The sequence below is a fragment of the Nothoprocta perdicaria genome, unplaced genomic scaffold (genome assembly GCF_003342845.1).
Source record: "Nothoprocta perdicaria isolate Ctin4 unplaced genomic scaffold, notPer1 scaffold_115, whole genome shotgun sequence".
Taxonomy (NCBI): domain Eukaryota; kingdom Metazoa; phylum Chordata; class Aves; order Tinamiformes; family Tinamidae; genus Nothoprocta; species Nothoprocta perdicaria.
The window spans coordinates 1729895-1755276 of NW_020454261.1; positions in this window are offsets into that span (position 1 = coordinate 1729895).

Below are 25382 nucleotides of genomic sequence, written 5' to 3' on the forward strand. Positions count from 1 at the left end.
GATGCAGTGGCCATGATGTAATATTGGGAAGGAACTGGCTGCTCTCTGGCTTATAGAGATAAGAATTGCTGACTTCCATGTCTTGAGACATGATGAAAGTCTTTTTAGAGATGACTTGCACAGTGAAGCTTATCCTGTCTCTGCAAATACCCTATTGAAGCTACCAGGCCGGGACTGAAAAAGGCATGTTGGAAGAAGTTAAAATGAAAGTTTAACAGAGAGAACAGAGAATAGATACAAATCCCAGCTACCATTTGCAGGAAGCTTTAAAATAATGAAGGAACTGAGACAGTGCATTAAAGAAGAGAAGATGAAAATAATGTCCCTCTGGCTATAAGTTGGTTTCAGGAAGGGCCCAAGAGGTGAAGTGTGATGTCCAAGTCTCTCCTGCTCCTATTCACGACGGTGACAGAAAATTGGTGAACTTTTGATAATGAAATGCAGTGCATCCGATCTCTCTTTAGCACTAAAGTGTTTTGCCTGGTATCCAGCTTTACTCAATATCTAAATGCCTGAGTTCCTGACCCTTTGTACCTCTTAGCTGTCTGTACTTCCTTTTGGAGTACAAAGCCAAAATAAGCTAATTTCTGAATTCAGTATTCCCAGTAAAAGGGGTGCAACTCTCAGCTTTTTCCAAAGGACAAGAACCCCCTTATGTACTATCATTCTGCCCTCCCTGATAGTGTCTAAGGTCCTGGGATAGGAAGCTAATTTTCATGCCATAAGTAAACATATAGAAATACGATGGTTTTAAGTCACTTACCTTATGATAATTTAGAGCACAATGTGGATCTTCTTGCTATGAGATTTAGCTTAGGTTTTACGTTTTAATCTGTTTTGAAACAGAGCACATTTGGATTTTTGTAATGACTTTCCATTCTAGCACAGTGTCAATGAACAACCTTCATGACTGAGTTCTATTGACCTAAATAAATTAAAATGCTTTTTCTATTTCATTCACTTTAAAAGTTTTACTGCTCTATTACTGGCTCTTCTCTTAAAAGACTTATGTTTCAGGGCCATTTCTGAAAGCAACCTTTATTCCACTGTCTTCCAGTCTTGCATATTTTTTCTTTCTCTAATGAATACTAATGCTGGCAAAAAATTCAAGACTTGACCCAGAAATAAATTTAAGAAAAACAGCTTGTACATTCTTCCTTTAAACTGAAGGGGACAATAGTCAAAGTCACTTCTATTTCCACTATGCAGATTAATTCATTCATACTCACAAAGTGTTCTAAAATTTTTGGCTAGCTAGTGCTTATGTAAGTACAAATGTTAATACTGTGAAGAATCTTTTCCTAGGCTATGTCAACAGACATCAGTATTACGAGGGGGACTCACAGAAATTAGTGGCTAGACTCTGGGACATCTGATTATTACTGGGGATTACTGGTGCAGGAGATTAGATGAAGTTTTGTGAACTTTGAGTTTTTCACCTTCTTTCTTTCAGCTTTACACAACAAAGGTCTGAGAGAGAACAGAATATCTTTGTAGCTCATATAGCCCAGTGTCTACTGCTGGTGGTGTTTGGTTAATATTCACTTTTCTTTAGGGTTTTGGTTAATGTTTACTTTTCTTTAGGGATATTATGGAATGATTTATATAGTCATTTTATTCAGCTTTCTCTGTCCATAAACACAAAGCACAAAAGACCAAAGAGTAATTTCATTAGTCTCAGGAGACTGGAATTCAAATGAATTGCTAGGCTATGCTTGTTGCACCCAAGAAAAAAAGGAAATTTCATCTAGATGCTTCTCTTCATCTAGATGTTCTGTTCTGTTCATTAAGAAACATAGCGGAAGAGGTGGCTGGRGAAGTTGGGATATTGCTAGTGGCCATCTTGAAACAGGAAGACTCTTGTTCCCTTCTCTAAAGCACAGCTAGTTTTCAGGAGTAATATATTCTCAGTCTGTTTAGAGCAATAATGTCCAACCTTGTGATGGCCAGCTCCAAGCTGTACAACACTGGCAGAAAACAGGATCTTCTTGTTCTCTTGGCAATGTGAGGTCGATTCAAACAGTTCTGTTAAAAAAAAAAAAACAAAAACCAAAACAAACGAACAAAAAAAAACAAAAAAAGCTTTAATGCATAGCATAGCTGAGGTACACAGGCATAGCCCATTTATCAGACCTACCATGTCTCTTGTCTCTCAGTGCACTGGGTCATGGGACTTGGACACTATCTTCTACTTTGCAGTGGTAGAGGCAGTACTTGTCCTGGGCTGCCTTCTAGTGGAGCACATTGATCCAGCCTCCTCATTCTCCTCATTCAGGGATGTTGACCCTTCTTAGTAGGAAATATGTGTCTTTTTATGCTGTTTTTCATTTATACTGTCTGATAAACAACACAGTATTTGTATATGACTGGTCAGAAACCACCCATGAAGCAGCCACAGACTACAAGCTACCCTACAAAGACTGTCTGCTCTTACTTCTCCTGTATAATCATTATTTCATTGCAACACAATGTCAACTCATACAATTGTTCTTACTATTGTTTCAAAAAAATATGTAATGAAATCACTTAAATTCCATGCATCCTGTTTTTCTTTTTTTTCTTTTTTTTTTTTTTTGGTACATCTTAAACTGTGTTTTTTTTTTTTTGGTACATCTTAAACTGTGACTTAGATATTGCCCATCTTAGACTTCTCAAAGTTTAGTATGACATGCAGGATCTACGTAAAAGACATTCTTTCAGTTGGACTAACGTAAGGCATCTTCCCAAACTTTCCTTCCTCCTATGTATTTATATAAAGCTTCATAAAGAATTCCATTTAGAAACTTGAAAGTGCCATGCTACTACAGAGCCTTACAGACAATTCTGGCTTATATTTTCCTTGGACCTGAATGTTGTCTACCCCATGTTGCGTCTCCAGGAAGCCCTTTCATATGTAATGTGGAATACTTCGACCATTCTGCTGCTACTATTTATCATCAGGATATGAACATTAAAAAGTTTTTGAAATATCACYTTTAAAATATCAGCTTTTGAAATATCAGCCCAGTGACTACTCTGTTGTTGGAAAGCAGCAGTGGGTAATGTGCGACTCCAAGGAGGAAAAACATTAGATACACTTATAAAATAATTCAGTATATTTTACATAAATATATAAGCAAGGAAGCTTGTCAATGCAWAATTGATTAAGCATTATCTTACTTTTTATTTTGTTATTTACTTCAGTTGCTGAAAAACCTCCAAATGGGTGGCTCTGAATAGAACTCTTCTGGCATGGAGCACTATAGAGTTCAAAAGGAACAAATGTGATCAGCCTCAGTTAAACACATTCCTCATTTCATTGTACACAACATCTATTTTGTGTTTATTTATCTTTCCTCTAGTCATACAGGGCAGAAATGATGAGATGTGAGGCTGCCTAGTAGCCTTCTTTCAAAAACATTGCTATTTTGACCTATTTCAACAACAATAATGTCTTCAAAACAGATCTTTGGCTTAATACAATCCTCCCTTTCAAGGTGGGCCAAGGTTATAATAACAATATTTAAACCTCATGTGGCAAATTATCTCCAAGTTTGAAAGCACTTTGCAAAGCAGTTGATATTAGTAAATCTGTTTTCAGATAGGGACAACGAAGCARAAGTGAAATATGTTTCTTCAGTAAACAAACCAGTGGCAGAGCCAGGAGTAAAACCTATTAGCATTTTAACCCATGGGATCTTAACTAATTGCAGATAACAAAACTCGTGAAAAGGGGATGAAATTGGAATTCAAGTGTATCCATGATGTTTTGCAAAAGTTAAAGCACTAATACACTAATACAGACGCATTGCCCTGCATTCTGTAGTAGGAAATAGCAGGCTAAGTTCTTTCATGGCTTTTTAGATTGAGTGAGCATACTTAAAGCTTACCCAATTCCAAATCTCATGCAAACTAATAAATAGATGTTCTGGAGTAGCTTGGCCATGATCTGACGGGCATGGGCTGCCTTCAGGCAGCACAGATAGCCAGAAAGCTCCTGACTGCTGCTGTAAGTAACAAATGTGATTGTAAAATGTTCTCTGTTTTGTTTATGCACGAATGCATTGCTGTTAGGATGGCAGCTTAGTCAGAGACAGCTTTCTGCAATTGTATGGGTGTAATATAATAACTTTCAAAATGTACATGAATGTACTGATGATAATCGGGCTATTGGAAAAGCAACTAAAACATTAGCTTTCACCAGCAAAATCAAAGTGATGGTGTCCTTTTCATGGGATCAATATGAAGGCACTGTAGTTTATGAGGGAATGGCCTCACGCCTTTTGGCCTGAAATGAAATACTTTCTAGGTGTGGAGATTGCGTTGAGAAGCCTTCAGCTCTGAAAATAGTCTTCTCTTTCTTCATGAAGAGGTTGAAAGGGCTGTTTTTTTAAGGCCACAGTCATCCCCCAGTAGTTTAAAGCTACAATGAATTGACAATTGATGGGTAATTTCTTCCATACTCCCTGCACCACCCCCATCTCTCCCATGAAATTACTGGAAAAACTAGTGGAGGTTTAATGCTACTCCCAGCAGCAGATGGGTGGAGTTACAGTAGGGTATGGTTAGGATGCCCTCAKGTGAAGTTGTTAAGTACTGGGCTACAGGCTATAGAAAATACTTTGTGAAGGAAGTGGTGATGGTTGCAAATGCCTGGAGCAGGTAGGAAGGAAGGAAAGGGGATCTGGTTGTATGATGGGGAATGATTGCCATGGAGAATGATCCTGGGGACCTTGGGGCAACCTTTTCCAGCCTATGATGGGCATTGAAGGTGGAAGGTGTCTGGTATTTCCAAATATGAGCCTTGATACAGTAATATTGCAATTCCTTCTACTCCCGCCAGCTGTATGTGGAGATCAAACGGCCACTAATTATTGTTTAAACTCTGCTACTGTTATGCGGTCTGCTGCGTATCCTCAGGGGGAGAATGGCAATGAATCATGCCACAAGCTGCACTCTGCCAAAGAAGCTGCATCATCCAGCCACTGGCTTGGCCCAGTGATATCCCACCGGGCTAGCACAGTACCACAGACACATGGTCATATCATGTTTAATTCCAGGCTTAAACCGTGTTTGACAAGCCTCACTAGTAGTTATTAAACATTTTTTAGTCCTTATGATCTATCTATGATAAAATAGGTTTAGTCAATCCAGGATATGTCTTGAAAGTACCATTTTGGATATTTCAAAAGGGTTAGCTCTGAAGCGGTCACCTAGAAGTCCCTGCCCTGCACTAGTTATCTCTCTGGTCTCTGACAGCTGAATTAAAGGCTGTCAGAACAACTTAAACAGAGGTTAATAGTCCGTTCCAAACCATATTCCTGTAAGGGATGGTATGTGCACAAACTCTTATGTACTGCACCATCTTGCTGAGTCCCAGGTCTTGACCACTTGCTTTACTAAAGGGAAAACAATTTAATTATATGTGACTATGAAAAACATTTTGTCTTTGAACTTATAGCATTCAATTTTGTTGACTGCCTCTTTGTTCTCGAATGAGAAGTGACAGAACAAGAACTCGCCAGCTACCTTGGGCTGTGCATTGCTTCTGCTTCTAGCCAGGACTGACATTATCAGGGACATGGGGCTAAAAGCTCCCCTATCCCTTTCAGCTGGTGCTGCACCTCTTCCAGGGCTTCCAGGGCCTGGTGATGTGATCATCAGTGCAACCACGCAAAAACCACCATTGCTCAGCCAGGGACCCCTTCCAGTGAGCAATTCCTGTCTCTCCAGCATCTGTCCAGCATCTCTTCAGTTTGGATTTCAAGATATTTCCAGAAGGAGAGACAACATAAGGGATGCTCACTTTCCACAAAACCTGCTTTGATGCAGGGTGCCAGGAACAAACACAGGCAAAAAATGAGCTATTTTTAGCTTAAAAATGGTCTGCTGAGAGGGTCCATGGAGAGTAATATGCCTTCTGAGAGGAACCATACCCTGCCATTGCCTCCTGTACCTGGTGACGGCAGGCTGCCTGCTCTGGGGACACAGCTGTGATATGCAGTAGCCCTTTCTAACTACAAGGGGAAGGAATAGGAAACCTCACAGTTGCCTTTCATCACAGGGGACAGGGAAAAGCATTTCTTTTCAGGAGCCTTAGTTGGCCTCAGTCTGTTCTGTATTTACTAACTACAAAGGCAGTCTGTTTCTAATCCTTAGGAAAACTAAACGACTGTGACCAAAGATGTTCTAAAAATATCTGGGCAGATCTCTGAACTGTTCTGGATGGGCAGTGAACTCCTCTCCAGGGGATGACAAGCTGGGCCCAGATCACAGGAGATCTCAATTGGAGGCTGCCAAGACTTCTTTCTTTCATTTAGGCAAGCTTTGATCTAGTGAGTATCTTCAAAAAAAGAAGTGAACAGTGGCTTGTGGTCACTGTGGTTCTGGTTTGCACTTTTTCCCCTTTGCCCTGCCCTTGTAACTCTTCTTTTCCCTGCATGAATGAAAAGAATAAATTTTCCCTTAAGGAACTCAAATGGCAGGTTTTATCTGTAGTTCTTGGCCTCTACTTTTTTTTGTATTGCATCACTGCAATACAGCTAGTAAATTGATCTACTTTTCTAATCAGTTACGATCCAGGAAAACTGTTTGTGAAAACATTTGAATGAAAACATTTCCCTGTATTACTCTTCTAACCTTTTCTAGGAAGAAGAGTTTTTGATTCTACTTTCTGCATCATCATTTCTGTATTTTCCTAAARGATATATTCCTGTATGCAGAAGAGCACTTGAAAATGATCTTGGAAGACTTGAGAGAGGTAAGGGGACAGAAAAATGCAGATTTCTTTCAAATGCAGAGATGACCTTTAGATTGTGTGTGTCTGTTGTGTGGCTGTGTGTGTACAGCGTGTGTGTTCTATTTTGCTCTTTGGTATGAGTGATAGAGATGGTCTCTATTTAAATATTCTGGCTGAAGGACCAAATCATAGAGAGCCTGACAGAAGCAAAGTAAGTGGGATTGTTTCTCTGGAAATGTTGCATGTGAACAAAATGCCATTGCAGAACCATGATGAATGGGATGAAGATGCTGCATCCCTATGCAGCATCTCAGTGTTGCTTCTTGTAGCATTTTGCTGCACTGAAGGGCAGTCCTGCTAATGACTATCAGAGGTCTGAGCTTGCGATATATTTGCATCTGCTAAACAGCTTAGGAAGGTGAAAACTTCAACTGATAGCCCTAAGTGAGATGGCAAATATAGGGCAAAATGACTATCTCAGAGGTGGCTATCAAAATCAGGTAGTCATCTAGGCTTGCTCTGGTGAATAGCATTTCTGTAAAGGAGTCATGGAAGGGAGTTACCAATGTGGTGCCTGATCTCACTCTTCCCTCTGATCAGTGGGAATCTGGACAACTGGGTGCTTAGCTGGGGATGGGTAAAGTCATGGGAGCGCATGGGACCTCAGCATTTCTTTGCCCCATCATTCTGCTTGGGAAGTCAGGTTGCCAGAGCCCCAAAGATGACATATACTTCATCAGTATGTTGAACCTTACATCTCTGCAAGCAGTCGCATTTGCTCTCAAGTGTTTGCATAGGCAGAATTCAGAGATCATTTATTCACCCCACAAAGCAGTACATTCTGTATTACGTATTCAGTCTGTCTTTCTCTGATGGAAGTTATTTTCTCCTCCATGTACTTATAGCTCGCTTGTCAGTGTGCATCAGCTTGGCAAACATGAAATTTTGTTTTAAGGAATAGCAGTGCATACATACTTAGAAAGAGGGCAGGAAGATCCAAAGTGACTAACTTATTCCATTAGTGGGCTGGGAAACATTTGCACTAGTGGTCACCTGTTCCTGCCATTGCACTGACAGGTAATAAATGAGGATGTTGTTGCATGGAGTGTCATGCAAACCAAAAAAAAAAGACACCAAAGTATTTTCATCATGCCCCAAAACAGGAGAAAAACAAACAAGCAAACAAATAAATAAACGATACCACAAAACAGTGCTTCAGAAATACAAAAGGATAAAAAAGTGCAGAAAAGAGAAATGCTACTGTCTAGGTTCTAGCATTGCAGTAAAACAAGTGATACAACACGCAGATCCTGTCTCTTCACTAAGAGGTTCCAAATGCTCTGTAGTCATTTTAATTAATGGCATTGTAACATTTTGTGAGCCAGAAAAGTAGCATTCATCTTTCATAACCCACATGTTTAGGAGAGTCAGGCTGCTGTTTGTCTGTGCTAAAAGGAGAAATAGATGACAGACAAATCTTTAATAGGATTTTGTTAATGTACAAAATTCTAGTTTCCCAAACACAGCAGAAACTGTTAATTTTCACTCCAGGCTGAGTTCTTGGTCTTATTCACAGTGAATCTTTAGGATTTTTTTTTTTTTTTTCCTTTGCATCTTTGCTCTGCTCTGCCTCTGGTGTGAACAGTCCTGGAATAATAGTCAGTTGAAGTGTTTCAGGTCCATATATCTTTGTTTTATACTGTGCTATTTCCTGGGTTGAGCTGAAATACTTTCTTGTCTATAGTTCCAGAAAGGAATACATAAAGGAGTTATCTATTAAGTAACTACTACTTAATATAGCAGTTCCACCCACAGCACTTTATTCTATATAAATTATAAGTGCAAAGGTAATGAAGGCCCAATATATCTGGTACAACTGGTTTCCTAGAAGCACAGATCACTTGAAAGATGTTTGGTCTTGAAGCTGCTGAGAGAGATGCACCAACAATAGCAATGTGAGTCCTCATAGAATCATAGAACTTAAGGTTGGAAGGAAACTTTAAGGATCACTTAGTCCAACCTCCCTGCACACACAGAATCACCTAGAGCATGTGTCAAATGATTGTGTCCAAGTGGGTTTTGAAGATCTCCAGACAAGGAGACTCCATAAACTCTCTTGACAACCTGTTCCAGGGCTCTGTCACTCTCCCTGTCAAGAATATGGAACTTTTATGTCAAGAATATGTGGAACTTTTGGTGCTTCAGTTTGTGGCCATTTTCTCTAGTTCTATCAGTGGCTACCACTGAAAGGTAGCCAGTGCCATCCTCCTCACTCCCTCCCTTGAGGTATTTATAACACTGATCAGATCCCTCCTCAGCCTTCTTTTCAGGCTGAACAGGCCCAGTGCTCTCAGTCTTTCTGCACAGGGCAGATGTTCCAGGCCCCTGATCATCCTTGTAGCCCTGTGCTGGACTCTCTCCAGCAGCTCCACATCCCTCTTGTACTGGGGAACCCTGAACTGAACACAGGACTCCAGATGTGGCCTCATCAAGGCTGTGTATAGGAGGATGTTCACCTCCCTCCACCTGCTGGAGGTGCTCTTCTTAATACACCTACATTGGCCTTCTTGTCCACGAGGGCACACTGCTGCCTCATGGTCAACTTGTCATCCACCATGATGTCCAGGTCCTTCTCTTCAGRGCTGCCCTCCAGAAGGTCAGTCCCCAGTCCTGCCAAAATGCAGGACCTTGCACTTTCCCTTGTTGAACTACATGAGGTGTCTCATCATCCAGTTGTCCAGTCTGTCCAGGTGCCTCTGTATGGCAGTGCAGTCCTCTGAGGTATCAGCTACTCCTCCCACTTTGGTATCATCAAAGAATCTCCCTTGGAAGACTCTTCCACAATAACACTGCAGCCACACAGCTGCAACTCCTGGATGCTGTTAGATATTATCCTCTTCTCTACATCCCTCCCAGCACACTCTCTTTTACAGCAGCAATCAAGTACAGCTCATTCAACTTTTTCTTGTGCTCTGTTTCTCCCTTGCAGAATGGAAAACATGTAGGAACTTGAGGTCATGCAGGAGAAGGTAGAGAAGGGTTGTTTCCCTTCTCTTTCTGCTGTATCCTCTGGMTAATTATAGTGATGCCTATCTTCTACTGGTAAAATGCAGTCAAGAGGCATTACAGATGTTACCCAACATAGCCAGAAAATCTGAAGTGTCCCAGCACCTTGCTTTAATCACTGGCTCACAGGATCACTCTAGGACTCCTGAAGTGTAGCCTGAGAAGAACTTGGCTCAGGAAGACGCAGCATAAAGGCCTTTGAAGTCAGCAAAAGTCTTTCTTCTAATGAAGTTGCAGGTTTGTTGCTTTACCTCTCTCTTTAGGAAGGTCTTGAGTTCAGACTGAGTTTCTGCTAGTGAATCATTCATGTGCCCCTAAAGGGCAATTTCAACCAAATCAAATGTGATGAATATTTTTTTTTTTAATATGAATTACACAAGTTGTATTTCCTAAAGGTGATGTCCTCATCTGAATGAAAATCACAAGGGGACTGAGTCTTAAAACATGGACAAGATACTACTACCTCCCTCTTTCCCTCAAATAGCAAAGATGCCCTGACAGTCACATGGGAAGCCACTTCAGGATGCAGAGCAGGATGCAGAGCAGGATGCTAAACCATGACCTTCCCCCTAGCCTCAGTTTTCTGCTTAGCAGGGCCTGAAATGTACAAGGGGCAGCATAAAAAAATACCATCCCAGATACTGTTTACAGAGCCCCTTCCATCTCTGAGCTGCGTATTCTGGGAATGCAGCTGAGCAACTGCAAAGCCAAATGTGAATTAGAGGTTAATTAAGTGGGATTAGGCAGGAGAACATATCTTCTCCTTTCCTGGAAGAGAGCAAGAAAACCCCTCTTTCCTGGTGATGCTGTGGCAGCTCCCCTTTTTCACTGACTCTGCTGTTCCCCATGGTGAATGCAACTGAAGGTGCATGGGCTCAGCACCTGTGAAAATATGAACCAATTATATTTAATTAGAAGTCTGCAGTGACTGCATTTCAAAGAGTTTTGTGACAGTGGCCATGTTGTGTAGGAAAGAGTTTGTGTGGCACAGTAATTCCATCAAATCATCCCAACTCCACAGAGACATCAGAGACACAAATGGCTTTGAATRTACTTTAGAAATGCAGCTGGTCGCATTACACTTCCCAACAGCGTTCTCAAGGGATGCTAGAATAGGAGGGAGGCGACAGCAAAATGCCAGTGCTGACGTTGAGGCATAATGCACACTTTAGTTCATGCCAGCAGCAGTGCTATCTGCTATGCCAGGTGAAGCTGTATAATTCAATGGGAAATGATCATGGGTCATTTCACCAMCCAGAGGAGTGTGTTTGGAAGCATGGCTGACTCTGCAAAAATTGTTTTTCTCACTCTGTCGGAGCTCGGATGGTAATGAGACTTAGGAAAAAGATGTCATAAAAGCGTCTGCCTGGTGAAAGTTCATGATGAGCAGAGATGCAGTGATGGCAAACAGGAATGCAGGGAGTCGGGCAGTGGAGATGGAGATCAGAGAAGGACGGAGCCCCTGATGGATCTAATTCCTCAGACCCAGCTTGAAAACAAGCCTTGTGCATGGGGTTTTTGGGTGCCGAGGTGTCCCGTGAYGTGTCACAGGGAGAGCTGTAACTGCACAAATTGCCTCTCCTTGATTTTTGTCTCTTTGCAGAYAGGCGCAGTCGGCACAGTCAGCTCTATTGCAGCCTGGGTTTAGCAGAGGAGCAGCATTTCCCGCAGGATGCTAAGCCTGGCTCCAGCAGCTCTCTTGCGAGCCCTAGTGATAGCAGGACCTGCCTGCAGACAGAGGAAATACATTTCTAACAGCTAAAAAGAAAAGGAAAATGTCTCTTCCACTTGCTAAATAGCACTTTCCCCCCTATATTCCTCTTCTTTACCTTGCAAAAATGCCAGTGAACATAACTGAACACTGCAAAGGAGTGGGAAAACTTCTACTGCATCGCACCCCAACACAGAGATAAGAAAGAGGCCTTAAATAGAAACACGAAAATGGAAATGGAACTATTTGAAATAAAAATAAACATTTATTCCTATGCCTTGCAAAATCTCATGAAATTTGCATTAATGTGTTTTGTGGACTTGGTATAATTGATTCTCATTCCAACTAAGTACTTAGTTTAATCTCACAGGGAGATGTTGTGTGGACAAGGATGGAGACCTAAGTGCTATTCTGAATAGGGCTATAGGTTCTAGCCAAATACTTGATTTTCTAGTGTGCCACAAAAGAGAAAAATCTAGCATTTTCATACATTTTATTTACTGAGGAGGCCTTTCTGCCTCCCTTATCTCTTGTATATTCACTGTTGACTATAGAAAATGACATGCTGGGATGCACACACACATAGACCTGGTGGCTTCTTTCTCAGCTAATGCTTTTATACTGGCAATTTTGCATTACAGGCAATTCTGTTCCCATGGAAAATCAAACATCCAGTGGATGACATCCACTTGGTGAATGGGCAGGAGGAAAGTAKAACATATCACGTGTCCCTGAATTCATCAAATGGCTAATTGATCACCTCTGGTTTAGAGCACAACTAGTTATTAAGGAACTCTGTGGATTTTTCTGCAGAATATGCYGCTCTCTTAAACAAGTCAGCTCAAAAGCCAGTTTATGTATCATTTTAAATCTAGCACCTGTCTCTTGCTGAGCGAAGTGATGATGACTGACAGGATATTGCTACTGGAGTTTTGTAAAGACTGACATTAAACTCAGTCTTTTTCTCTCCCATATGATGGAGCTGGAATGAACTGACTTTTACAAAGTTATGGCAGAGTGGTTTTATTGCCTGGTTTATGCTAGGATGCAAACAAAAAACAGACTCAAACTAGTGCCTGAAAGTTTGTGTGTGTGTAGATGTATGTATATATTTGTATAAAAGCAACTGTTGGTATTCACCCTCAGCAGCTATTTTAAATCTTAGGCATTTTATTTGTTCACATGACCTTGATATATTTTAAATGAAAAATTGTATTTCATGGCAAACATTCTGATCTCATGTGTAGTATTGGTAACTGTAGGTTTATACCTCAAAAAGAAAAAATGGTGAACAGAGATATTCTGACTATATTAAAACACACCTCTTAGTCTCCTTTCAGTCAATAGCCATTTTCAAGCTGGTTGGTACTAGGCTTGAAAATGCAGTGTATTTCATTAGAATAATCGGAACTGATGTGCCTGTAAGTAAGTTCAGAGTTTCTGCTTTGTTCTCAGCCAACTCGCTTTTTTATTGACAGTGTCTGGATGAGCTGTAGGAATAGACCAACAATCTGTTCTTTCTGGATTCCTAATTGCTGCAGTCTTCTGAAAAGCTTTCTGACAAAGGTGCTGGATTGGAGTTCGGATTTGCAGTTTGGAGACAGTCGATTACAGGACTCATTTTTCTTTTAGTACAGCCAGTGAGAAGTTTCCCACTGTTTAAAAATAAGGAAAGCCTGTTCTGTAGAGAGCTCTGGGTATACCTTGTCTTGGTGTAGGCACAAGTGTCCAAACAGATTGCTCATCATTCCAGTATAAATCACCCTTTTTACTCCAAATTGAGTGTGAAAAGGAAAAATGAGGTAATAAAAATGTCAAACTTATCTTGCATCAAGGTGATGCCCTTTATTGTCATTGTATAGTGACCACACCGTGACTTATCTAGTGCTATTCCCATTTCTGGTTCAAATCCCTCATCTGGGATGCTCMAAATATTTTAAAAGTACCCATTGTATCTCTCAATGAGATCTCCCTTCATTGCCTCTGTCAGCAGGTGTGAATCAGCTTCAGCCCACAGACTCTCAAACACACATCATGTCAGGCTCTTGATCATGTATCCTGCAGACAGTAATTATCAGGTAAAGCAAGCTCAAACTGAAAGCATTTCTGGATGAGGAAGGTCTTAGTTCTACTTTGTAGCATAGTGGTAACACAGAGGGTGCAATGATTCGCAGTACTGAACTGGGCCAACATTATTCCATTATAACATGGACGCCTTACGTCAGAAAGAAAGGAGTGTTGAAACTTTTGAGATTATAGAAAAAAATAGGATTAAAAAATGAAATGTAGTTTAAGAAGGACAGCTCTGTCTTGTTCTGGTTGAAATATTTTTAAGCAATGACAAATAGAAAATGATAAATAACAAGACTGAAAATACACATCTGATGGCCAGTTACATTTAAAGCTCAGTCAAAGCTTTCGATGTATGATTAATAACAGAAATTACATCCAGCACCCTTTTGTTTTTGTAACACCTTTTGTTTTCCATGCACTTTTCTAACAACAATTCATTAATCCTCATAACTGCCATCTAAGCATTTTACATCTAAGCTATCCTCTAAGCTATATAAGCAGATGAAAAAACTCATGAAAACAATCTGTTCAGAGGCCAGATTTGAGAATATCAGATGCCTTTTGGCGTTTTCAAAAGAACATTAAAAAACTCAGGCTGCTGTGATAAAATCTGGAATTATGCCATAATTAAAAACTGTGCATATATATGCATATATATATACACACATGCATATGTGTACAGAGAAGAGAGAGTCTGAGTAGGAGGAATAATGCTTAAGTACATGTAAGTCTTCTACCTAGATGTACAGGTCAATATTATCTTCCTGGTAAGTAATTTCAAGGTGAGAGGTACAAGTTCATGCCCCATGTACCTTGCTGTGAGTAAAACCTAGCAGATACACTGAAATAAAAAAAAAAAAAAAAAAAAAAAAAAAAAAAAAAAGGTGATTGACATTTTTTATTAATAGGTAGATGAGCTCATGTAGCCAGTCTATATTTTAAGGACTGTTTTTCGCTCTATTCTTCCTGTGAGATTCCTGATTCCAATAAAATGGAGCCTGACACACACATTTGAGTAAATTAAAACAATAAGACATTTGGACAAGTTAGCCATGAGGCAGCAGTGTGCCCTCATGGCCAAGAAGGCCAATGGGATCCTCACTGCATCAGGAGGATGTTGCCAGCAGGTCAAGGGAGGTGATTCTGCCCCTCTATTCAGCTCTGGTGAGGCTGCACCTGGAGTATTGGGTGCAGTTCTGGGCTCCCCTGTACAAGAGGGACGTGGAGCTTCTCGAGAGGGTCCAGAGAAGAGCGACAAAGATGATTAAGGGAATGGAACATCTCTCGTACGAAGAGAGGCTGAGTGACTTGGGCCTTTTCAGCCTGGAGAAGAGAAGGTTGAGATGGGATATGATCAATATGTACAAATATCTGAAGGGTGAATGCAAGGAGGAGGGGGCCAAACTCTTCTCAATGGTGGCCAGTGATAGGACAAGGGGCAATGGGTACAAGTTGAAACACAGGAAGTTCCATCTGCATGTGAGGAAGATTTTCTTTCCTGTGAGGATGACAGAGCCCTGGAACAGGCTGCCCAGGGAGGTTGTGGAGTCTCCTTTTCTGGAGGCCTTCCAAACCCAACTGGATGCCGCCCTGTGCCMCGTGCTCTGGGTGTCCCTGCTGGAGCAGGAGGGCTGGACTAGATGATTTCTAGAGGTCTGTTCCAACCTTAACCATACTGTGATTCTGTGATTAAAACATCGAAATCCCACTCTCTGTTTCAGAATATGAAACCTTGTCTAAACTACTCCTGTTATTACCCATTATTTATTAGCATAGTTCTCTGTCCTTATCATAAGCTATATCACAAACTTCCAATATGCTTTGCTGTGGAGGTTGAGGGCTAGACAAATTTTTAATGATCTTATGGTTCATATAGCATTTGATGTGATTTGTTAGATTGTTAACTCTGAGCTTGCACTATTTTATAAATATGAGCTATTTCTGTGTTCCACATTTTTTTTTCTTTCCTTTCTATGCCAGGTTTTCTCCAGCAGCCAGATGGTTGCTAGAAACCAAGAAGGCCTGTAGGTGGTCTTTATGATTAATATTTTAGTAGATTGGTGCTGCTCCTTATTTGATGGTCAAATAGAGACTATGTCAGTCTACAGAAAACATGCAATTAGCTAATAAGCAGCGGCAGTAAATATAACTGTTCATTAAAAAAAAAAAGTTCTCCATTTTGAACTGCTGTTTTAACAGGAAAAACAAAGAACTAAAGAATTTATAATATGTATGCTTTAAAGCTGATCAGCTATGGTCTTCCATAAGACCAATATAAGTATCAATATATTGATTGAAGTAATCTGGTCTTCTAAAGTCGTATTTACACATTAATCCCTGGCATCGAACAAGCTGTGAGCCACTTTGAATTGTGAGAAGTACTATATCAATCCACTTACAGAACCTTCAAAGAACCTTGTTTTATGAGCAAGCATTCACTATGATCTTATGTTATTTTTGCCAATTAGTTGGTACCTCTCTGAACACAGACAGTCCTTCTCCAGAGGGTCTAACAACTGCCTCAGTCAGATCTATGGCCAATCAGTCAGTCTTTCAAGTGGAAAAGCTAACACAAGAAATCTTAAAGAGCTATAGGGAGTGCAGTGGTACATTATTTCAAAAAAAGACGGATTACAATTCTTGGAAGATTTAACATAAAAAGAAATGAGAAGTTAAACCAAATTTGTCTTTGGATCTTTAGATAAAACCTAATCTACCAGGCTTAGAGCTTAATCTACAGAGCTAATCTACAAGTCTTAGAGCTTAAACTCCTTTAATACGCCTATAAATCTTTTGGTAATTGTAGGAATTTCTGAAGGAATACTCCATTCATGTGCCATGAATGGAAAATTAAAATTTCTGGATACGTGACTATTTGTTTGAATAAAGTCATATCTGCAGTTCAGGACAATACCCATTCCAAATACATTTTTGAATATTTTCAAAGGTAATAGAAATGGAACTATTAATATTTGAATAACCAAATATGGTTAAAAATAGAAACTGGCAGAGAAGACACACAAACCATGTTATTGCCATGTCCAGTATTCAATAGTTATGTAATTAGGGTTAGTGAATACCAATGCTCGTAAGCATTAAATGACATTTATTTATAAATGTCTTTCTGAGAGTTTTGGCCTCATGGCAGAATTAAGGTTGAGGGTGCCACACCCTTAACTGATGTAATTAATCAGTTCTGCACCTTCAGTGCTTTAGATTGCAATTTAGTTGAATACAGTTAACTTTATCTGTTAATGAATTAAGGACTGTGAGCAGTTTTAAGTAGAAGAGCAGTATCACTTAAGTCAGGGAAAGGATCTGTCATTTAAAGCAGATACCTCTGTGACAGCCTGAAGGTATATCTCACTATGACCTCTGTTTTAATCATCTGTAATTTCTGCATTGGCCTAAGACAGACATTTGATATAGCTGGCTCTCAGGGGAGAAGAAGAAAAAAAAAAAAAAAAAAAGCTGGATATCTTGACGAAGAACAGAATGGAGAAGCCGGAGCAGTCTGGAGCTTGAATAGTCCTTCAACTGTGTGACTGTGTGTTCACTGTTCTGTAGCAAAAGACTGTCCATCTAGTGGTCATTCATAAGATCTTCTGGTTTTTCAGCTAAGAATGTGTAGATGTGCTACAAGTGAGGCTAGATGTACTTTTTTCTAGATGTACTTTAAGTAGAGGGTAGAAAGAGAGAAGGCGAAGAGGACTCCATGCAGCCTGAAAGTTTGGAATATTTGTACTTATAAAATGAGATGAAATTTTGTCATGGAATTTCTCTTTTTCCAGATGTAAATGTACCTCTCTCCTGCCTTGAATAAGTAAATTATGTAATGTTAAGATACTGTTCTGCTTCATTGTCACACAGTGCAAACCCATGACAAGGCTGGCTATTGAGTCCAGACCAGATAAGACTCTAATAGCTTAGATCTTGTCGGGATTATAGTCCTTATAACTAACAAGTATAGAATTAAACTTATCATCTACTGTGCATGTAGATCATGTTCAGAAATACCCAACCAATTCATGTAGAGCCAAGTTAAGAGGCAGTTGCATAGGCAGAACACTCTATGATGCAGGTGTAAACCTGCACTGGGATCAACTCTTGCAGAGAATAAACTTAGGCACTGGTACATACACACCTAATTGCGTGACTGGGTTATGGCAGCATGCTTAAAAATCTACTGAGTTGGAGCCCTAGGRTGACTGCTGTATGAACTGGAAGCATCAATTGAATATGACAGCACGGATCTCACTCTAAAACCCATGATTTTTTTTTAGCAATGACTGTTTCAGTTCAAATTTGCAAACTGTCAGCTCTGCTGGAGGAGCCCCTTTCTTGGATATTCCTTAACATATCATTTTTCATGACATGTGTCGCACTGTAACAGTAAAAGTGTTATCTGGAGAACAGGGTTCTGTGGTTGCTCTGCTGCAAAGTAATTTTTCCTCATCCTCAGTTCTGCTGTCACTTAGCAACCAAGAGGATAACCAGCAAAATTCTAAATATTATCTTGTCAAGAGGATCAAAACAGAAAATGCATACTGAAATTGTTGGGGAAATCACCTCATCTTTTCTTGCTCTTGCTTCAGGATCTCTGACTGTCAGAAGCACAGGAAATTGCTAGTTACAGTGAATCTATACATCAGTTTAAACATCTAGAAGATATCTACTTCAGTGACAATCCAAGGAGATATAGAGGAGGATCCATTGAAGACAAGACTCGGGCTGAGCATATCAGCAGCGATATCCATTACCTCTGAATCTTGCAATGTGATAAAAGATTTTGTTCAGTCATAGTGGAACTTCACCTAGTGGAAAGGCTATGCAGAGGAAATGGAAACATTAAGTCTAAGCAAGAGCTTTGGAGAAGGAGGATATAATAGTACATAGAGGCTGAGGACAACGAGTTGGAAGAACTGGATCTCACAGGTCTTAAGCTATCATTACCGTCATACAGTTTGACTTTTTGTTGACTACTTAGGATTCACTCAGTGATTCTGTTTCACATCCATGACTGAGCTAGAAAATATCTTTTTTAGAGAGGCAGAATGGCACAGAGTACATATTAAAAGACTGAAGGTGATTCAATCATGTTATAGAGAAAGGTTTTCAGTGCTTAATTATCCATAAAATGTGTAAATTTATTTCCAATTTGAATTTGCCTAGCTATGAAAGAGATTTTATTCTGTCTTTTTCTATTACATTAAAGAACTTTTATAGAGGATAATTCTTCCTCATGGAAGCATTTATAATCTGCCATAAAGTGACCATTTCACCTTCTTTTATGTTAAGCTGTGCTGTTGACCTTCTTTAGCCTTCCACTGAACAGTAATCTCTAACCATTGTGTAACCTCTATTCCTTTGAAACAAAAAAACAGGTGAAAAAAGTCCAAGAAATATTTCATGTAGTGGAATCCATCATTCTCCAAGTGCAAACCTTAGCACTGGGTTCATTATTCCAGCAGTGATGCCCCCTCACACAAAAGTAAAAATATCTTCCCTTTCCTGTTCAATGTTTTTTTTTCCATAGTCAGGTATAAGGCTTTTCCTTTTTAGTCATTTATTACAAGWAGACTCAGTGTTCAGCTAGTTACCCTCAGGAATATCTGAGTTGCTTATATTTATTTAATTTAAATATATTTTTTTATTCTGAAAGTACATCTTAGTCACTGTCATGATCCTGAATTATCCTGTATTAAATGACATGTTGTKCAAGTCCATCTTGCATATCTTCCAGACCACATTGCATATTGATCTTCCTGTATGCTAACTTACTGTTTCACCAGTTTTTGGCTTATTTTCCATCTTTACTGGATATTGCCCTATTATTTCTTCAGTCTAGAACTAGAGATCATAGAATATGGTTTAGAATGGACCTCAGCGTATCACTTAATCCATCTGTGATCSAAGATGGTTAATGTCTGACAGAAGTCCTGCAAGGTGAGGTTCAGTGGTCTGCTGACCTTTCATTTTCATAGATAACAACACAAAAAATGCAGGTCAGAATTTGCATTTGTACATTTTGAATTCTCAGAGCAAGTGATCAGGCATTTACCTGATCAGGCAATTGGATTACCTAGAAGCAGCCATCAACACCGGTGCTCTGCAAGGTCCTTGCTCATGCTTTCAAAGCTGGAGGCCTTCAGCCTTCTGCTGGCTGCACAACTGCTCCTGGCACTCTATGGGGAAGACCAGCAGGATTTAAAGCAGGTAATCAGCATTTTCAGCCTCAATATGTGGCTCTTGGACTTCAGAAACATGTGGCTCCAGTGGGCAGGGCTTTATATGAGATGATAGCTAAAAGGTGAGAGCAACTGCTTGTGTGGAAGACCATGCTGGCACTATGACGGGACACTGCCTTCAGCTGTGAATTTGCAATTGAGCACCTTAATTTTCATTGCTAAAACATGACCAATTCTAATAGACTTGTTTCTTCTTACTGAAGAAGGATATATCTTATTAAAGAGGGGGAAAATGAACAGCAGAAACATTTAGGAGTATTTGTAACTCAAAATACGGTAAAGTGAACAAAAAGGGCAAAAATGCCATCCTTCTCTGCATGCCATTGAAGAAAACATCACTGTTCACTTTCTGCAGGCCAAGAGTTGTCTAAAGCTGCCAAGAGATAAACTGACTTTAGGCATGTCATGCAAGCATCATAAAGTGTGTGAGTTGAGAAATCAAAACCAAAAAACATCGGTTCTGATTTTCTTCTGCCTAGCTTTGAGGATCTTACACCTCTGCCATGGGAATAAGACCAAGCTGACAGATTGCCAGGAGTTCAACCTGAAGTGCTTGGGAATTATCAGCCTTCCTGTCTACTGTGTGTTCACTTGGGTTTTTTTCTTAATATATATAATGAATATAAAAAGATCATGAAGAATTAGGCAACAATTGAAGTCTCCTACCTGCACTTCAGAAGCAATTCTCCCCCTTTTTTTGGGGGTGGGGTGGGGAGGGGAAGGGGAAGTTCTTTTTTCCCCACATTCTTTTTTCACTCTGCCATTCTCCATTACTCTCAACAACTGCTTCTCCATTTCTCTCCACAGTTGCTTCTCTTCCACGTTCTCTCCATTCCATTGATTTAGTCCGGATGAACGAGCACGTGGCACAGGGTGGCATCCAGGTGGGTTTTGAAGACCTCCAGAGAAAGAGGCTCCGCAACCTCCCTGGGAAACCTGTGCCAGGGCTTCAATAAGACTCCATGTAAAATCAGCTGAGGGAAGAGTTGCTCTCAAAGACGAGAGACTTATACCATCTATATAGTGCTGTTGCACTGGTTATCTTGTAGGGAGGCATCCTCCTCCTCAGTTCACAATCCTCAGGCTRTTGTCTTGAGCTCATTTTTTTTGCTTTGGAGCTGAAATTGCTTCCTGGAGACCAGTGGTTCTGGCAAGTAGCATATAGGTGTGAGCAACCAGAAAGAGCTAGGAATGGAAATCTGTAGTAAAAAATAAATAAATAACAGCATTATAAGCTGGCAGTAGATCTATTTTAAGCCTCTGGCCAGTCTATGCTCACATGATATACTTGGTCTGATGGGCTTAGTGCAAGCAGCATCTTCTGCCCTTCATAGCTATGGTCCTGAGAGGCTGTGATTAGCTTATAGACACTGAATACTTATATTATCACAAAAAAAAAAGACAACTTCAGTAGTCCTTACTCACATAAAACCCCCTACTATTGACTGATTAAATTGGATTTAGAGTGGAACAAGAGGAAGAAATTCTGTCTGCCATCCTTTTCACAGCATGACAAATATTCTATGAAACAGTAAGAAAACAGTGGCTTTCAACAGTATTCCAGATAAAACTTCACAGCAAGTTTTGTGAAATCTGTGTGCAGAAAAGATGCTTATTCCCATTGTTTTAATGGCAGCTGTGTTTTTCTGATGATGACCTGCATTCCCATTAACTCATAATTCCTAAACCTGATGAGAAGTCGAATCTTCCCTCCAAAGATGATAATCTGATGCATTTGTCCTTCCCAGCAGTCTGTCATCCTGTAGCACTTGCAATGTTGAAAGAGAGAGTGGGAATTTTAATGTTCCCAGTATCTGTATTTATGAACTATGAAAGAAATTAAAATTGGCATTTCTGTGCCATTGCCTGGCGGCCACTTTTTGGCTGAACGGCGCCCTCATTTGTAACAGCAGCAGTGAAAGCAACCAATATGAGAACTCATAAACTGTTTCCGTCCCACTTTGCTAGTGAACAATAAAGAAAGAGCCTCTGATGTTAAACATTTTATTCAATATTTAAACATCATGGCCTAAATATTTAACGTAGTGCTCAAAGCTCTGTACCTCCCATGAAAGGTAATAGTAGTCGTGGAGGTAAATCTAAGCATACAGCACTCATTATTTATCCCTAAAGGCTTCTACTGCTGCTGAAAAGATCTGAACACATTGCACTTGGTGAGGCTTTAGCAGGATTTCTAATATCACCTAGTAGATTATGCAATTAGCAATGAGCACATTAAATCTGTGTCTTTCAGTGCATTAAAAAAAAAGGATAGAAACAGTATGTTTAGTACTCAGTATTTTTAAATCTTGGCTACAAAACATGTGTCTATTTATTTCATTCTCTAGTTAAGCTCCTGTTTGTGTCTGTGCAAATTCAGTGCTCGTATTTTCATCAAACCCCTGAAAAGGCAATGGCATGTACTTGTTTTACCCAAGGTTGCTGGACTCAGTTTTATAATATGCTCCCTGATTACCACTCTTCTTTGGGGAAAACTATGGCAGTTTTACACTCAACACAATGTATTTTTCCCTTTGTGCTAACGAGTTATGCCATTTACAACATTCAGAGTAGAAAAAGGGGAGGAGAACCTGCTACTGTCCCCCAACTTGCTGGAATAAGGAGAGAGATTCTTCGTGCTCTCCATCACCACCTTCCACCCTGTGATGCAATACTGGGTATGGGCCACTGGTTCAGGGATGCAAAGGACACAAAACAGGACACAGGACTGAACCTGTAGGACTAAGGGGCATGTGGGAGGTGGTCTGGAGAAGCAGGGAGGGACAGACCTCGTGAGAGCCTCCTGAGACACTCTGCTCTGTTGTACCAAGATGAATTCTGCAGCATCTGCCCTTTTAGTTAGTTTCCTCTTACACTGTGTGAGAAGCGTGCAAGCAGCACTGTGTGCTTCATGGCCTGCACATTTCTCCCAATTACTCAAATTGCTGAGGATGTAACCTACACTGTGCTTGGGCTGCTAAGCTGGGCACGCTTGAGTTGCAACTCGCTGTATTGACTGCATAGGAGCATGGTGCCGAAGCTGTGTTCAGTTGTACAGATTCAGCCTTATAAACTGTGAAAGATCTCATGTGAAGATGCTTGCCAAGATTTTCCCTTCTTGATAGCACATCAGAGTTACCTTGATTCAAAGAATTCTTGCGTCAGCTGTTGAGACCAGAYCCAGAAGTAATAAGATGGAATTGAGAGGCTCTTGAGGAAACTGTTGTATGACTACAGCTGCTTAATAAAATGTGTCTATTAGAGGAATATATGGAGCATTAGTAACTAGCTGAGCCAGTGATTTGTCAATTAAGAGAATCCAGGAGCTGTGAATTTGCAAAATAGGATTATGGTTATCTGTGGTTTTGTTAGGTGGTGATTAATAGAAACTCAGAGTTATAGTTATGTTGCATCTTCAATATAATGATATGAATATCACAAACATTAAGATATGTGAAGAGGTGAGAGAGGTCATTTGGTGAGGCTATCATCATWCTCTCCTTAACATGCATGTTTCAAGGTATTATAACTTTCATGTTATCAGTATAATTATGATATTATAAACCATATGGAGAATCATTAACATATGATTCTTTATGTACTTCCAGAAACATACATTATAAATTCAAGTAGATATTTCTCATAAACATATTAGTAAATACTAGTGATGAAATAAATCCCCGTAGCAACTGGTAGTGAATATGTCAGGCCTGTGTGTCCACTGTGTTAGAACAGCTATATTTATGATCTTTGCAGATGTATTTATGATTTATAAGAGTTTCATTTATTTTTGTTGAATTAACAACATTCCTGTGGAATCTCAGGAACCTGCATAAGATAGCAAAAGATAGGTTGCTGTGGAAGAGTAGGGACAGCTGAACCTGTAAAACATTTACAGATGATTTTGGTAGACTTTCATTGTTCTGCTGTTGCCTCCCTGCAGTGGCCAAAGATTGAGGAAATTAATGGTAACAAAGGAAAAAACAAACARACTACACATAGACTTTCTCTGAAATGTGTGTGGGAAAATAGAGAACAAAATCCCCTGCTAAGCCCATTACAGAATTATTTATCTGAATTTTAATTCGCATGGCTGGATTGAGTCTTTTGGCTCRGTCACATCCAGTGAGGGTGATTTACCGAAAGCCCTCAAAAATGTTCTGAGAAAGGTGTCATGTTACTCTGCAATTCCTTCTTTCTTCTTGTCTTGCTCTGTGTAGGAAATAAGTTGTCACATTCCTTTATGGCATGCAGCATTTCACAGGAGTTGAAAATCATTCAAATGGAAAAAAATGCTTTCTTCTTTTTGATCCCATAAGTCACAAAAATCATCATACAAAGTGAAGTTCCTTTCAGTTTCATGAAATAGGAATTGAATATAATTTTAAATGATCTTATTAGTCATACATGGCTAAAATATTCTTTTTATTCACTAATTATCATTTATTATCTTCACCTAAGATCAAGGATGCAACCAAGGGGACACCTCAAAGAACAATGTCATAATTTCCTCCACAGTTTGAAAAGGTATTACATATACATAGCATGTGCTATGAAACAAATCCCAGCGAAAACTACAAGGATAACAGAGAGTTAGATGTATGATTGCCCTTAAACCAGCATTTTATTTACAAGGTAGTGAGTGCTGGAAACCAGATATGATATCCATATAGGGCAGGTAAGCCATCAAACAAAAGGGGCAGGAATCTGTGGTGACACATGATGAAGACCTATTGACCRAAAGTAGGACATCAGCCAAAACTGGCAGCAAATATTAGTTGTAATGTCTTCTCTTAGGGCTGTTGATTGGGTCTATGAAATATATAGTTAAGGAGGCAAAGAACATTTTACTCCTTTAGGAATTAAGAAAGCTAAATTTTAAGGCAAATTTATGCATAATCTTCATGAAATCTCATTCCTGTAGCCTTATAAGTATCTCATTAGACTAACCATCCATTTTAAACCAAATTTAATCATTTTGCTTTGTTTTATGTGGATTATTGAAGTAAATCATTGGAACTATGATCTATATCAGCCAAAATAATCTGATTGCAATAACAATGACCAAAATATTCATCTGGAAGGACCTTAGTGCTAAAGTAGAAGCATATGCATCTAGATTACCCCTGACAGGCCACAGTGTAGGAGTAAACAGATGTGTGTGAAATCTGTACTGGATGTTAAACAGAACAGAAGATAAACTTGGTTGCCCTGAAGAAGAGTTAATTTTTACCACCTCACTGGAGAGATATATTTGCCCACCTATGTCTTGGAATACTCCAGTGAAGTCTATGGAAGGGTTTTCTTTGGATTTAACTGAGGCTCCACCGTCTGGAGGTTAAACTCAGGAATTCATCTGTCAGTATGTGGAAAATGGAATTAGAGGTGGATGCTGTTAGAAAAACAAAAGATGTCAAGACTCATCTGCTGTTCCTCGCCACTCCTTTTTTTCCTTTTTTTTTTTTTCCTCTCCACTGTTGATGTCTTCTATTCAGGACTAAACACTAATTCTTGCAATTTGTTTGCAGAGGCCACATTTTGCATAATTCTTTTTTTTTTTTTTTCA